We start from the raw sequence: 13,781 nt of genomic DNA, 5'->3' as shown, positions 1-13,781 counted from the left end.
ACGTGAGCTCCTGTCCTACCTGCGCTCAACAAAAACCCAACCTCGGACCCCCCTGTGGCCTACTTCAGCCGCTTCCGATTCTTACAGAACCATGGACCCACATTGCCACGGACTTCATGGTAGATTTGCCTCCTTCTCAAGGGAAAACGGTAATCTGGGTTACTGTGGACCGTTTTTCAAAATGGCCCACTTCGTGCCACTTCCCAAGCTACCTTCAACTCCGGAACTGGCACTCTTGTTTGCACAGCATATTTTCCGTATCCACGGGCTCCCCCAGGACATCGTCTCTGACCGGGGATCGCAGTTCACAGCCCGGTACTGGAGAGCTCTCTGTAAGTGCTTCAAGGTTCAGCTCAGCTTCTCCACAGCCTTCCACCCGCAAAGTAACGGCCAATCAGAGAGAATGAATCGCTCTTTGAAAACATTCCTGCGCGCCTTCATAAATGAGAGACAGGATAACTGGACCGAGCTCCTACCCTGGGTGGAGTTTGCATATAACAACCAAAGCCATGCTGCTCAGGACGCTCTCCTTTTCAGGTTGTGTACGGGAAGCAACTCAAGCCTCCGTTGCCCATTGCTACACCCAGTTCCTCTCCTGCAGCTCAGCTATCCGCACAACTGCTCCAGAGCCTGTGGCAGGCTACTCAGAACAAGCTTGCCACCTCCGCCATGGCAGCCAAGCGATGTGCCGATCGACACCGCCGACCCGCGCCAGTATTCCTCCCCGGGGATCGTGTCTGACTCAGTACTCGGAACATCCATTTAAGGATGCCCTCAAGGAGATTTGCACCCAAGTTCTGCGGGCCCTTTCGCATAGCCGAAAGAGTAGGTTTAGTCTCCTACAGACTGCGGTTGCTGTCCTCCCTACGGATCCACAACGTCTTCCACGTCTCCCTCCTGAAACCATTGGTCCTCTCCCGCTTCCACCGCAAGCCTCCTGACACCTCTGCCACGCCCGTGGCTGAAGATCCCACGTACCAAGTAAGAGAGGTTGTCGACGTGCGCTTCTTCAACCGCAGATGGGATTACTTCTTAGCCTGGGAAGGCTGCGGAGATGGGGACAATACCTGGGAGCCTGCCTGCAACATCTTGGACAAGTCCCTCCTCCGACAGTTCCACCTCGATCATCCAGGGAAACCTGGTCCGTTGAAGAGGGGGCATAAGGGGGGGGGGGTACTGTTGCGGTCCCGACCGCCTCCCCCATGTTCGGGGTCGGATCCGCTTACCTCCACTCCGGTCCACAGGGGGACCCGCCGGGGCCCCGGTCTGCTGGGCTGCATGGCCGCGGCTCCGCAACGTGGAGAACGCAGTCCAGGCCGCCAGAAGCTCCGCTCCTCTCTTTGCCTCGCGTGCGTCCAGCATCCGGAAGTACGGGACAGCCCCCTGGCTGACGTCACACCCCGGGCCTGCATTTAACCAGCGTCCAGTCTCCTAGTAGACGCTTTGCAACGAGGTTCCTTGAACGCTAGTTGCCCTCCGGACTCGGCTGGTTCCTGGTTCCGTTCCCGTTCCGGTTTCAGTGACTTTCTCGATTGTCTTCCCGGTTCTCGACCCCGGCCTGCTTCAGTACTCCGTCTGTCTGCCGCCTGCCTCGACCCCAGTCTGCTTCAGTACTCCGCCTGGCTACCGCCTGCCTCGACTCCAGTCTGCTTCAGTACTCTGCCTGTCTACCGCCTGCCTCGACCCCGGCCTGCTTCAATACTCTGCCAGCTTGCCGCCAGCCTCGACCCCGGTCTGCTTCAGTACTCTGCCAGCTTGCTGCCAGCCTCGACCCCGGTCTGCTTCAGCACTCTGCCAGTCTGCCGCCAGCCACGACCTCGGTTGCTTCAGAACTCTGCCTACTGGCTGCCGGGCCTGCCCTAGCCCGCTTCCGAACTCTCTTTGCCTGCTACCTGTCTTGACCCGGTCCGGCTTCAGTACTCTATTGGCTAGCAGCCTGTCAGCCCCAGGCCTGCTTCTGGACTTGCTTGCTGATCTCTGCCTACTCTGGGCCTGCTTCTGCCATACCCTCTGCGGCCCACCTTCAACCTAAGTCCCAAGGGCCCGGATCCCTACGGGCTCCTCCCGGGGGGATTCTGGGTCCCGGGTGAAGTCCTGCCAGACCTATAGACTCCGCCTCCCGGTCTGCCTTAGGAAGCCTCCTTACAGTCTGGCCCAAGGGTCCACTGTATCACTACCTCAGTAAACACAACAGCTTACTCAGTCTATAGTCTGCCCACTCTTTCCCAAGGCCTCACTCTCACCAGGGCTAGAGGGTTTTGCACACCTTGGACTGTAAGCGTGCAGTTGCATTCTATCTAGACCGCACTGCACTTCATAGGAAATCCACCCAACTCTTTTTTTCTTTGACAAAGACAAGCTGCAAGTTCCAGTGGGCTAAAATCTCTCTCCAATTGGCTTGCAGACTGTATCGAATTCTGCTATGAGGAAGCAGGCCTTCCTCTCCTGGGATAAGTGCAGGCACATTTTGTAAGGGCCATGGCAACATCGGTAGCACACTATCGTTCAGTACCAATTGCCGTCATCTGCTAGGCTGCGACATGGAGCGCTCTTCACACATTCGCAGCCCTCTACTGCTTAGATAAGGAAATTCGTCAAGACTCTGCCTTTGGCCAATCTGTCTTGAAAAACTTTGTTCCAGTATAATTCTCAACTCCTTCCACAACACCTGCTGTGATTTCAGGCTGCCTCATCATTGCCAATAGCACCCCAATTATTGTGCTTGCTCCACAAGTTGTCTGCTATTGGCCTGTTGTAATATGAGTCAGCCTGTAGCTTGCTAATCACCCATATGTGAGGACTACCATCCTGCTTGTCTTTGGAAAAAGCAGAGTTGCTTACCTGTAACAGGTGTTCTCCCAGGACAGCAGGATGTAGTCTCATGAAATCCACCCGCCACCCCGCGGAGTTGGGTCCGCTTACATTTATTATTTTATTTTTTCGCTCGCATTTTTTGCTACAAACGAGACTGAAGGGAGACCCCTGCGAACACAGGAATCATGGCATGCTGGGCATGCTCAGTGTGCCAGTCAAGGTTTCTAGAAAATTTGACAAAAGTGTTCTGTAATAGGGCTCTGCCTGATGATGTCATCCATATGTCCTGGGAGAACACCTGTTACAGGTAAGCAACCCTGCTATCTATGTAGCACCGCTTACCTCCTGATGTAATATTGTGCAGTCCCTCTATCAGTTGAGTGCCTTCAGTTCGATAGCCTTGACTGGCGTGGACCTAAATTTCAATTAGTGGTTGCAGGCAGAGAGAGGATCAGTGGTGAAGGCTTTAGCCCTCTCCCTACGTAGCTGAGACCCGTTCCTGCTCTCAGCCAGGGAGGGGTTGAGCTCAGGTTAAAGTTTTTAATTTAAAAAAAAAAAAGAGTCAGCAACAGGAAGACAGCAGGTTAAGGGTCTGTTTCCTTGGCGTTCAGCTGTCCCACTCATGTGTATGGGGAGTTCTATGAGGTGAAGAGAAAGTGTAGGCTCGGTGGGTTGAGCAGCCATTTGGCTAGGCCTTGCGCCCAGGTTTCTCCCATTTTGGTGCGCAGTAGCCCACAGGATACTTTCTTGTGGTTTTTTTGCTACAGGCCATTGGCAGATGCTTGCGTGTCTATGTGTGTGTTTGTTCTCATCTGTGAATGCAATTTGGGCGTTCTTCTGCCTGGACGCATATCTTGTGCATCCAGTTTAGGCGTCAGTTCTGAGTGTCCAGTTTGGGCATCCAGTGGGATGAGTGGCCTAGGCACGTTTTGTGTGTCCATTTTAGATGCACTTGTACGTGCGGGAAAGTTAAGTGCATGCCTTCTTCAGGCTGTACACTTACAGCATGGCACCCGCGACAAAGAAACCTAAGCGCCTATCTATTTGTGCTGCCTGCCATATCAGGGCCTTTCAGCCTGTGTCAGCAGTGCCTGGATGCTCGGGGAGATTTGCCTCTTTCCGATTTTGCCGATGATGGTCCATTTCCTTGGTCTGAGAGGAGTGGGACTGAGGGAGACACTGTGGGGGTGTCCCCTCCCCTGATTGGTCCACGGGTTGAGTCCTCAGGGGACACTGGCTTGGTTTTATCACAGGCAGGCCAAAATTACTTCGAATCAGTGGGCTCTCAAAGAGGTTCGAAATGGCTATGCGCTAGAATTTCTTCGCATTCCTCCAGATGCCTTCATGGTCTGTCCATGCAACTCCCCTCAGAAGAGGATAGAAATGGAAGCAACATTACAATGGCTATTAATTCTGAAAGCAGTGATCGCCGTTCCCAAATCACAGTGAAATATGGGTCGATATTCCATTAAATTTGTTGTGCCCAAGAAGGAAGGGTCATTTTGGCCCATACTGGATCCCAAGTGCGTCAACCGACATCTACGAGTCACACATTTCAGGATGGAAACAGTATGCTCTGTCAATGGCGGTTCAAGCAGGGGAATACTTCACATCTCTGGATCTGCACATTTCCATCTGGCAGGAACATAGCGGTTCCTCCGATTTGCCATCCTGGATTGTTATTATCTGTTTCAGGCCTTACCTTTCAGACTAGCCAAAGCTCCCAGGATCTTTTCCAAGGTCATGGTAGTAGTAGCAGTGGCCCTTAGCAAGGAGGGCATTCAAGTTCACCCTTATCTGGATGACTGGTTGATGCGAGCCAAGACAGTGGAAGAGAGTCTTCACGCTTCCTGCAGGGTGGTTTCCTTGCTACAGGAACTTGACTGGATGGTGAATCTGGCCAAGAGCAAATTGCAGCCATCTCAGATCTTGTAGTAACTTGGGGTTTAATTCGATACAAGGCAGGGCAGAGTGTTTCTGCTGGAGTGTTGGATCCACACATTGATGCTGCGAGTCCGATCCCTGTGGAACTCTGTTCGCCCGACCATGTGGTCTTATCTGCAGGTCTTGGGGTTGTTGACTGCCACCTTAGAAGTTGTTCCCTGGGTGAGGGCACATATGCACCTTCTTCAGCATGCTTTGCTCTCCTGATGGAGTCTGCAATGAGGGTACTCCTTTTGTCATTGGCGAGATCCCAGTTGAACTGGTGGTTACATGCGAACCATCTCAGAAAGGAATTTCCCTGATGACGCAGGATTGGTTGGTACTCATGACAGCTGCGAGCCTCTGGGGCTGGGGGGGGGGGGGGGGGGGCTCACTGTCAGAAGTTGGTGGCTTAAGGGCGCTGGAATGCAGCGGAGCGGCAGTGGAACATCAACTGATTGGAGGCATGATTGGTTCGGTTGGCTTACCTGAGGTTCGCCTAGTGGCTATAGACTAGGGTAGTCCAGATAATGTCAGACAATGCAACAATGGTGGCTTACATCAATCATCAGGGTGGAACCAAAAGTCGAAAGATATCGGAGGAGATAGATGCACTCATAGTATGGGTGGAGCAGCATCTTCTAAGCATATCCGCCTCTCACATTGCCTGAAAGGACAATATCAGAGCCGATTTCCTCAGCAGGAGAAGTTTGGACCCAGGAGAATTGAAGCTGGTGGACAAGGCCTTTCAGCTTCTGGTGGACTGCTGGGCCTACTTTATCTAGACTTGTTGGCAAACTTCAATATTTTGAAGGTTACTTGCTTCTTCAGTTGCAGGCAGGACCCAAAAATGTTGGGCATATATGCTCTAGTTCAGAAATGGCCACATGGTGCCCTGATGTATGCATTCCCCCCTTGGCCTTTGATAGGCAGGCTGGTACAGAAGATTGCAAGTCAAACCAATACCGTCCTTTTAGTGGCTCTGGGTTGGGCTCGAAGGCCATGGTATGTCGATCCACAGTCTGACTACCATCTTGGACAGATCTGTTATATCAGGGGCCCATTCTGCACGAGGATCCGGGTTGGTTCTGTCTTACAGTTTGGCCATTGAAAGGGATCGGTTGTTGAAGCATAGTTATTCGTCTTCTATAATTTCCACTCTTTTTCAGGCCCTGAAATTTACTACTTCTGTAGCTTATGTTAGAGTTTGGAGGGTCTTTGAGGCTTGGTGTTCTGAGCGAGGTACTCAACTGTTCAAGATGGATATTCCTTTGATTTCTGAATTTTTTACAGGATTGCTTGCTTAAAGGTTTGGCCCTTAACACCTTGAAGGTTCAAGTTGCGGTATTGGCTTGTTACAGGCTAAGAGTCAGTGAAGGGTCTTTGTCTTCCCATCTGGAAGAGGTCCGTTTCTTGCAGTGAGTTAAATATCTTTGTCCCCATTGTGGCTTATATTGCCTATGTGGGATCTTAATTTGGTCCTTGAGTTCTTGGCAGATCCGAATTTTCAACCGCTGCGTGGTATTTCCTTATGGCTGCTTACCTGAAGACAGTTTTTCTGGTGACAATCTGTTCGGCATGTCAGGACTCTGAGCTGCAGGCATTTTCCTGTCATGAGCCTTTTCTCCTTATGACTCCGGGTGTGGTTTGATTTTGGATTGTGCCCTCTTTTTTGCCCAAAATGGTTTTGAACTTTCATTTGAATCAATCCATTTCTTTGCCTGCCTTGGATAGGGACAGAGATGAAGCTGAGTACCATCTTTTGCATTCCTTGGACATTAAGCATCATTTACTGTGGTACTTGAAGATCACTAAGACTGTTTGGAAGTTTGATCAGCTTTTGTGCTCCATGGTAGAGGGAAGCAGGGAGGACCAGCAACGCAGGCAATGATTGCTCACTGGGTTAAGGAGATAATTATGGCAGCCTGTGTGGCTGCTGAGGTTGCCTTACTGAAACAGATTAGACCGCATTCCACGAGGGTTCAAGCGGCATCGTGGGCGGAGTTTCATATGTTGTCACCTGCTGAAATTTGCTGAGTGGCAACATGGTCATCTTTGCACACCTTCTCCAAGCATTACCACTTGGATGTTAAGGCTAGGGAGGATGCTGCTTTTGCGCGGGTTGTTTTGACTGGGCTGCTGGCAGCCTTCCACCCTTTTCGGGATTAGCTTTGATACATCCCACTTATTGGGATTGACCTATCTAAACACTGAGGAAGGAGAAATTACTATTTACCTAATAATTTCCTTTCCTTTAGTGAAGGGTAGGTCAATCCCAGACCTGCCCTTGGCTGCCAGAGTTGGATTTTGTGGTTAGCCTTCTTAGGGTGAGCTATGCAGAGTATGATCCCTGCTTATCATTGATAACTGGTAAGTGGCTTCTCTAACCCTTGGTTTTCTACATATGTTTCTTCTTTTGGCTGAGCTCAGTGTTCCTGTTGGTTGAGAAAGAATATGAAAATGTTAATAATCTGTCTGTTCCCATGGTAAATCAATGCTAGACCCAGGAACAGATGACTATTAACATTTTCAAATTCTTTTCTAATAACCTGCAAAGCATCACCTATGCTATAAAAAACCTACTGCAAATGACGATCAGACCGGACGGCTTTACAAACACGCATTGCCATTGTCAGGCTTGCTGATGCGGTTCTTTCACAAATGTTTTTTTGTTTGTTATTTTGGATTATAGAGTGTCACAGTGTTGAAAATTCAGTAAACAGTGTCCTTTTGTTGTTTTTGTGTGATTATTGATTATAGGACTGTAATTTTTTCGGTTCTTTTGTTTTTCATGAAGATAGACCTTGACCACTGCCGCACCTGTACATAGTAGAGAGACCAGACAACGCAATGTTTGGTCTAATGAGTGGTCCTCCGACTACTCCTAGCCCTTTCGGACCTGCCGCATGGAGCAGCAACTGCGACAGGGCGCATGGTGGTCAAAGGATGAAGACATCAGGCGAAGACGAATAGAATGAACAACACTCAGGAAACGTGAGGGCTTCACAGACGAGGTTGCTTGGAGAATTAAAAGAATGACTCCAGGTACGTGAAAACTTCACGAAGAGTCACAAGGTCACCCATCCTGAACAGGTACTGCCATGACACGCCGGCCAACGCGCCTTACACAGCCCGACATGGCTGGTCGCGGACCACGTACGTGGTCTCCCCAAACAGGTAGAGAAAAGAGAGAGATCCAGCGATGACTCAGACAAGGCCTGAACCGGAGCATGCCTTGCACAGCCAGTGAAGGCAAGGCAAGAGAATGCCAAGGTGCAGGTTTGGAAAGTCTATCGCGGAAGAGGACGAAAGGATGAGACAACATCTGAAGACAAAGACGATCTGGATGCGTGAAGACGTGAGACCAAGGACGATGAAGACAGACATGGAATTCCAACGAAGTACATAAGCCTTGAGAAGCTGGATGGCAGATAAGTCCTAGGGAGGACTGGTCCTTTTTATAGGCAGAAGAGGCTGATCCAATGATGACATCATAGGTGGACCTCCTCCCTCACTGTTCCTTTAAATATGGAGAGAAGAGCCGGCCTCGCCCCCTAGGAGGAAGCAGGAAGAATCAGAACCACAGACAGCAGCACTGCAGTGAGAGTGCAGAGTGCAGAGCCTGAACAGGAACCAGGCCTCAGGGCTGGCCCAGGACATCGTGGGCGGCTCCCTGCCACTGAAAGTGGAGAAAAGACGGCTTCCTACCGCAAGAGAGCCCGAGGCTTCAGGCCCTCTTTCCCCGGAGGGCTCAGGTAAGGCTCGTGGTCTCTGGGCCACATGGAAATGTAGAAGCGCAGCTCCTACCACATAGAACAGCTGTATGGCGGTACCAGCCACGCTATGAGAGCGTCGGCTGCCTCCGTGCCGCGAGGGGCTACCCGGGAGCAGCTCCTGCCGCACTGAGAAGGCGTCAGTGGCCCAAGCCACAGGGTGATGGTGATGACATCCTGCCGCGGCAGCTGTGGTCACGGCCGCAAAAGGAGGGAAAGAAAAGGTGAGAGACGGCCAACAGGCCAAATTGCAACACCCTGGTTCCATGCTCGTTCTTCTCACGCAAATTCTCTTTTGCGGTACAAAATTATAGCATTGGAGACCGTGAATTGCTTGCTATCAAATTAGCCCTAGAAGAATGGCGCCTGTGGCTAGAGGGCGCTCAGCATAAATTCACAATATTTACCGATCACAAGAACCTGGAACACTTGAGTCATGCCCAGTGTCTCAACGCCTTCAAGCTCTATGGGCCCTGTTTTTTTCTAGGTTCAACTTCGAACTTCGCTATCGTCCAGCTGGGAAAAATCTACGGGCAGACGCCCTGTCACGTTCCTTCGAACCAGAAGATAGTCCTGAAGAACCCACTCATATCATTGACCCAGCCTGTATTTGCTTGTCTGCAACTCACCCAGTCCCGACTGGAAAGACTTTGGTGCCCTGTCGCTTCCGTGAAAGAGTCCTCCGGTGAGCAACTGATTCTAAGTTCGCCGGTCACTCAGGGTGAGCGCGAACCCACCCTAGTGTTGCTCCAGCGGTTCTTCTGGTGGCTCACTATAGTTTCTGACGCTAAAGCGTACGTCGATTCCTGAAATACTTGTGCTCAACAGAAACCCCCGGTCAGTCGACAATGGGGTTTGCTTCAGCCACTTCCAGCTCCCAAAGAACCGTGGACACATCTCTCCACGGATTTCATTGTGGACTTGCCACCATCCAGGGGTCACACGGACATATGGGTTACTATAGACAGATTTTCCAAAATGCCCCATTTTGTTCCATTACCGGGCCTACCATCTGCTCCCGAATTGGCACGCCTGTTCTTCCTCCATATATTTCGGCTCCATGGCTTACTCGAGGACATTGTTTCTGACAGAGGTCCACAATTTGTCACCCGATACTGGTGCACTCTCTGCAATAAATTTGGCATTAACAGCAGTTTAACCACTGTGTACCATCCGCAAGCCGACGGGCAAGCTGAGCGAATGAATCTCTCTTTAAAATCTTTTCTTCACGCCTACATCAATGACCATCAAGACAACTGGTCCAAACTCCTTCCTTGGGCGGAGTTCTCCAACAACTCTCATATTACCGCTCCCACAGGCACGTCGCTCTTCTCTATCGTTTATGGGAAGCAACCTCGACCACCATTACCCATATTGTTATCTGTGCCATCTCCTGCTGTGGTTAGTGCAGTTAGTATAGCCGTGTTTAAAAAAGGATTGGATAAGTTCTTGGAGGAGAAGTCCATTACCTGCTATTAATTAAGTTGACTTAGAAAATAGCCACTGCTATTACTAGCAACAGTAACATGGAATAGACTTAGTTTTTGGGTACTTGCCAGGTTCTTATGGCCTGGATTGGCCACTGTTGGAAACAGGATGCTGGGCTTGATGGACCCTTGGTCTGACCCAGCATGGTCTGACCCAGCATGAAGAGACGACTGAGGGGGGATATGATAGAGGTGTTTAAAATCATGAGATGTCTAGAACGGGTAGATGTGAATCGGTTATTTACTCTTTCGGATAGTAGAAAGACTAGGGGGCACATTTAAAACTAATCGGAGAAAGTTCTTTTTTACTCAACGCACAATTAAACTCTGGAATTTGTTGCCAGAGAATGTGGTTAGTGCAGTTAGTATAGCTGTGTTTAAAAATAGGATTGGATAACTTCTTGGAGGAGAAGTCCATTACCTGCTATTAAGTTCACTTACAGAGTAGCCACTGCCATTAGCAATGGTTACATGGAATAGACTTAGTTTTTGGGTACATGCCAGGTTCTTATGGCCTGGATTGGCCACTGTTGGAAACAGGATGCTGGGCTTGATGGACCCTTGGTCTGACCCAGTATGGCATTTTCTTCTTCTTATGGCATATTCTTATGCAAGCTACTGCAGATGCCTTCAAGGTACTCTGGAATCAGACGAATCTTCGCTTACGCCAAGTCGCATCCCGGGCCAAGAAGTCTGCGGATATCCATCGACGCTCTGCACCTGAGTTTCTTCCTGGCCAGAAAGTCTGGTTAAGCACATGCTACATTCAGCTTAAGATGCCTTCCCAAAGGTTTTCACCGAGATACATCGGACCTTTTCCAATCATTTGTCATGTTGGACCAGTTACAAACCAGCTTCGGCTGCCACCAAATTTAGAAATCCATAATACATTTCACGTATCCCTTCTGAAGCCAGTGGTTCTATCTTGGCCTTCACGAAACGTTCCCCAACCATTTCCGCTGGTTGCGGAATCCGACACTACCTATAAAGGTCCATGAAGCCCTAGATATTCGCCGTAGGGACCGCCGGTGGGAATACCTCCTTTCCTGGGAGGGTTACGGCCCAGAAGAAAATTTGTGGGAACCAGCTCGTAACATCCTGGATAAAAACCCTCTCCTTCAATTTCATCGTCCCATCCGGGCAAACCCAGACCTCCAAGGGGGGGGCATAAGGGGGTGTACTGTTGCGTGTGCCGACCGCAGCAGACATGCAGCCGTTCCCCTCACCTCTCTTTGCCAAACCAAGCGCCTGGTTCCTTGTCTCTGGCGGCGGTGGGCCGCTGGCTCCGTCCTCGGGCCACCCCTGGTGCTCCAGCTACAGGCCTCTGTGCTCCGTGACGGGCCTCTCCACGTGGCCTGTGGAAAGACACTGCCGTGCCCCTCCCTAGGCATCACTTAAGAAGGGCCTGCAGCAGGAACTTGGCCGCGGCCCCGGATGATGATGTCGCCGAAGCTCCGGTACTTAAGGCTAGACTCGGCTCCTGATAGTCGCCTTTGCAATAGGTCTTCACGCTGGTCGTGTACTTCGTTGCCTCCTGGTGATTCTCCTGCATTCCTGGTTCCTGATCCCTGCAAGTTTCAGTTCCTGTTTTCCTTCGTTCCTGCGTTCCTGATTCCTAGCCCTTCTTTGGATTGACTTCTTGGACTTGACCCCTGCATTCCCTGACTACGCTACTGATCCTCTCCAAGCCTAGACCTCTGCATTGCCTGACTATGCTACTGATTCTCTCCAAGCCCGGTCCTCTGCGTTGCCTGACTACGCTACCAATCCTCTTCAAGTCAGGACCTCTGCATTGCCTGACTATGCTACTGATCCTCTCCAAGCCCGGACCTCTGCGTTGTCTGACTACGCTGTTGATCTTCTCCAAGCCCGGTTCATTGCTTTGCCTGACTATGCTACTGATCTTCTCCAAGCCCAGACCATTGCTTTGCCTGACGACGCCGTTGATCTTCTCCTCGCTCAGATCTCAACCTTGCCTTGGCCCTGACCCCAGCTTGCTCTACTACGCCTCTTCAGTCTACGTCCTGGACTTGGCCTATTCAGGCTTCGGTCTGTTCTTGCTCAGGCGCCCCCTATCTGACTTTGGTTCTATTGGTGCCCGGGTCTCCGGAACTCCGCCTCATCCAGTACAGATTTCCCAGCTTTGCTGTTGCTGCCTCCGGACTGTCCTCTCTACCTATTCATTGACGACGACATACGAGGCACACCTAAACTCAGCCGGCCCTGGTACGCAAAGGCTCAACCCGCAGGGAACGAGGGCTAGTATTGGTGAAGCGCCAGCCGGCCTCTGGCCATCAGCCCACTCTGCCTGTTGAAGGTGGGGACCCATAGGAGCCTTCCTACGGGAAGCGTCAACCCCACCTGGGCCCAAGGATCCACCTCCGGCGCAACATTCTCCTTTTTAACTATCTCACTCCTAAAAGATGACACAGCGCAAACTGCTTTATTAAATAAACTAATAACAGTACCAGAGGTAATTCTAGCAGTAAAGTCATTGGCTCTCAGGAAGTATCGAGGACCAGGTGGCTATTTGCTTTTTATAGGAAATACTCTCACATTTTTATTCCTTGCTTGAAAGTACTTCTTACTCTTCAAAGGGAAGGTCACAACCTACTAGATGCTGTTACTTCCAAAGAAAGGCAATTCTAAACTAAACTATCAGTAGGGACCTTCAATTTTGGTTTTTATTTTTTCAGATTTTCTTGGGAATGTATCAGGGTTTATTATGACGATAACAAAAACAGGAAATTATCAGTGGAAATATGTGATTCATCATTTTTCTGGGTAAATACTGGAGTTTATTATGGTGGACAGAAACCGCGACAATAAAACAATATTGAGCAACGTCTGCTGCTCACTCACTCAGCAGCATCCCCATCTCTACCCTCAATCCCTGCCTAGCATGTCTCTATCTCTCCCTATACCCCAGAGAATCTCCCTCTTCCCCCTCATTGCAACAACATTCATTCTTACTAGTGGTGGCTCCAAGCTTCTCCTCTCTTCTTCAGCAGCATGCTTACTGAGGATCCTACATTCTGCTGCAGTGCACTTCTGCTTTTGTGTTGGCATAGGCCTGGACTTTCTAACATTGCAGGCTTTAGTGAATCGCGCGGTACCAAGGGGCGAGGGGGGAGGTGAAGTGGGGGGCGGGCCTGCGAAAGCCGGCAGCGATCGCACCACCGCGGTGCTTTCACTGCTGGCTTTCGCAAACCAATAGCGCCACCGTGAAAGGTGGTGCTCTTGGGCGCGTTACTGGCGGTGATAAGGGGCCTTACCTTTTCGCCATCAGCGACTCCCCTTCTGGTGCTGACTCCGCCCCAACTCTGCCCCGATCTAGCTATCACTTGCGAAAAGGGACTTTTTGCGTGCAAAAGCAATAGAAAATGACCCCCATAGTGAGCATGGCCCACTTCAATTGCTGCATTGACAGGCAAGTACCTTGGCTGCCTGGGAGGAAGGAGAGGCAGAACTTGAAATGCCACATCAGCGGCATTGGTGGGCAAACGCTGTCTCTGGTGGGAGGCAGGACTTGAAACACTGCAGATGCTTTGACCCATACTAGCTTCCTGCAGTTGCTGGAGGCCTTGAGTCACTGCATCTGCAGCTGTAGAGTTGCTCTTTCATCATCTATATGACACCTGAGTAGTATATATAAGCTGACACCCATAAAACATTAGCAGGGCAATGATGCCAACATTCCTTTCCCGGCCCCATCTGAGCACTCTTCCCCTTTCCCTCCTACCTGTCAAGTTTCGGCATCCTTTGTCTTTTAACTGATTGCTTC

General features: G+C 50.5%; 1 protein-coding gene across 3 annotated transcripts in view; it reads left to right on the top strand.

Moving 5' to 3' along the window:
- ARMC3 (armadillo repeat containing 3) overlaps positions 1–13,781 on the top strand; it is a 641,613-nt gene that overhangs the window by 206,024 nt on the left and 421,808 nt on the right. The gene's annotated exons all lie outside the window — the stretch shown is intronic.

Source organism: Rhinatrema bivittatum, chromosome 2 (assembly GCF_901001135.1).
Source record: "Rhinatrema bivittatum chromosome 2, aRhiBiv1.1, whole genome shotgun sequence".
In the NCBI taxonomy this organism is placed as follows: domain Eukaryota; kingdom Metazoa; phylum Chordata; class Amphibia; order Gymnophiona; family Rhinatrematidae; genus Rhinatrema; species Rhinatrema bivittatum.
The sequence above is the reverse complement of the archived record's forward strand: the minus strand, read 5'-3'. Positions and strand labels throughout refer to the sequence as shown.